Source organism: Scylla paramamosain, unplaced genomic scaffold, assembly GCF_035594125.1.
Source record: "Scylla paramamosain isolate STU-SP2022 unplaced genomic scaffold, ASM3559412v1 Contig54, whole genome shotgun sequence".
Taxonomy (NCBI): Eukaryota; Metazoa; Arthropoda; class Malacostraca; order Decapoda; family Portunidae; genus Scylla; species Scylla paramamosain.
In genome coordinates this window covers 332,501-335,000 of record NW_026973719.1, presented here as the reverse complement: position 1 = coordinate 335,000, position 2,500 = coordinate 332,501, and the positions used below count along the sequence as shown (strand labels likewise).

Here is a 2,500-nt window from a genome sequence, read left to right as displayed (position 1 = left end):
CTTAAAACGCCGCAATATACAATTTTACGAAATAAAAATATTATTGGAATTGGCCCAGACCATCATGGCGGCTGGGGGGCGGGGCCTCAGCTGAAAACAAAGATGGCCACCTCCTTACTCATTACTTCAAGTAATTTTGAAAGCTACATATTTACTTTATGGCTTAATTATGTGTGTGTGTGTGTGTGTGTAAGGACAGTAACCTAAGGCAAAGCAGCACAATCCCAAAGGACATTACCGGACACAAGGTACGTCAGGTAATACACACACACTGTACTTACAAGGCTTGCCACACTGCAGCCGCTGTGCAGACTGCGGTAATAAGTCGTGTCAACACAAAGTGTGCCGCTCAAACGTAATATTAATACAAATCCAGTAATAGTATTAACACTCCATCCGGTCACTTTCACAGCCTGGCCAAAACTGATCCACTCCTTGTGTTTCCTGCCTGCCAACCCGTGACGTGGCGGCTCGTCACACAGCAAGAGCATAGCATCACACACACATACATACACACACGTCACATGTACGTCACGGCTGGGGGCGGGTGTACCAATAGCCTTGCCTGCAGTACACACACACACACACACACACACACACACACACTAGCCTGCTCAACACCTTACTAGCAGCACAGGTGACACCGTAACTTGCATGACAGGACCAACAGACTCCCACAAACCACTGCCTGCATCATTCAGGGCACAAAAGCCTCACTGTGGCGGGGCGGGGCGGTGACATGGCGACGGCCTGTCCCTCTCCCTCTAGGACCTAATACAGTATTTGATGTCTGTGACACCTCCTTCACTCACCTTGCCTCGGGTGGATGGATGGATGGGTCATGTGGATGAGTGGCTGGATGGATGGGTCACTCACTAAAATGTTGAAATGGTATTCCACTCGTGACATGAGAGAGAGAGAGAGAGAGAGAGAGAGAGAGAGAGAGAGAGAGAGAGAGAGAGAGAGAGAGAGAGAGAGAGAGAGAGAGAGAGAGAGAGAAAATAATATATTTTTTATCTTATTCTATTCTTCCTCTTTCTTATTTCTCCTCCTTTTTACTCCTTCTCCTCTTCCTCCTCCTCTTATATTCATCCATCTTCCTTAACTTTCTTCTTCCTCCTCCTCCCTCATTCTTCAATAATACCCTTCCTCTTCTTAGTCTTCCTCCTCCTCTTCCCATAAAGTCAATGCATTCTCCTAAACTCCTCCTCCTCTTCCTTCCTTCCACAAATCTCAATTCAAATAACAGTCTGCCGCCTCCTCCTCCTCCTTTCTCTCTCCATCTTCATTAGGACCGCGAATCTTACTCTCACAAGAAACATGAGAGAGAGAGAGAGAGAGAGAGAGAGAGAGAGAGAGAGAGAGAGAGAGAGAGAGAGAGAGAGAGAGAGAGAGAGAGAGAGAGAGAGAGAGATTTAAAGTACATTTTATAAACATTACCACCACCACCACCACCACTACTGCTACTACTACTACTATTATTGGGTACTCATGGAGCCTGTCACCTGGAGAGAAGGACAGGTGAGATTGGAGGAATTTTTCTTACCTGTGGAGGAAAGGAGAGAAAAATACTGATGATGATGATGATAATAATAATAATAATAATAATAATAATAATAATAATTTAGAAAGAAGGAATGAAATTTCTCTTCTCCTCCTCCTCCTCTTCTTAATCTTTTTTCATTTCTATATTCTCTTCCTCCTCCTCCTCCTCCTCTTTCTCCTTATCTTACTTCATTTCTAGTCTTCTTTTTCCTCCTCCTCTTCGTATTATTGAAAAAAAAAAAAATTATTTTCATGAATTCTTCCTCTTCCTTTTCTTCTTCCTTTTCTTCTTCCTTCTCCTCCACCTTTTTCACCAACTCCTCCTCCTCCTCCTCCTCCTCCTCCTCCTCCTCCTCCTCCTCCTCGTAAAATAACATTAGGTCTCGTCTATCGCCCTCCAGCCCAGTCACCCGCTACAGACGAAAAACTTTATGACCTTATCGCGGACATTTGCTGCGTTAATAATTGCATAATTATGGGGGACTTTAATCTTCCAGTCACGAGGTGGGGTGAACCACTGACGGCTCACGCAGGCCAGCATCTCTACGGGAGTATCCTTGAAAGCTCCCTCCACCAGCACGTCATGCATCCGACGAGAGGTAACAATATCCTAGATATTGTTTTAACAACTGGTGAAGAGTCAGTAAAAGACCTAAAAATTGGACCAGAACTGAGTTCCAGCGATCATCGTAGCTTACTTTTCACCATAAATTTTGACAAAGCTAAAGTAAGCGAAAGTAAAGAAAAAGTGCCAGACTATCGGCGTGCTAACTTTGAGAGACTTCGCATGCAGCTTGCATCCATAGACTGGAATGAACTGCTGGAAACACCAGACATAAACAACGCATGGGAAGTCTTTGCTAAAAAGTTAAATGAAACTACGTTTTTGTGTGTACCGCAACGAAACAGACGGAAGGTAAAAAACACCAAACCGAAATGGTGGAACAATGAAATT

At 44.2% G+C, this 2,500-nt stretch overlaps 1 protein-coding gene across 11 annotated transcripts in view; it reads right to left on the bottom strand.

Annotated features, from left to right (window-relative positions):
- The window catches only part of LOC135098307 (prostaglandin G/H synthase 1-like), a 103,519-nt gene that overhangs the window by 10,477 nt on the left and 90,542 nt on the right, over positions 1-2,500 (bottom strand). For 10 of the 11 annotated variants that reach the window (XM_064000592.1, XM_064000587.1, XM_064000590.1 and 7 more), the window contains one exon: positions 1,506-1,546. The exons of the other annotated variant lie outside the window; for it this stretch is intronic. The gene's annotated coding sequence lies outside the window, so the exon portion shown is untranslated. The remainder of the gene's footprint in view (positions 1-1,505; positions 1,547-2,500) is intronic. 11 annotated transcript variants of the gene reach the window in all.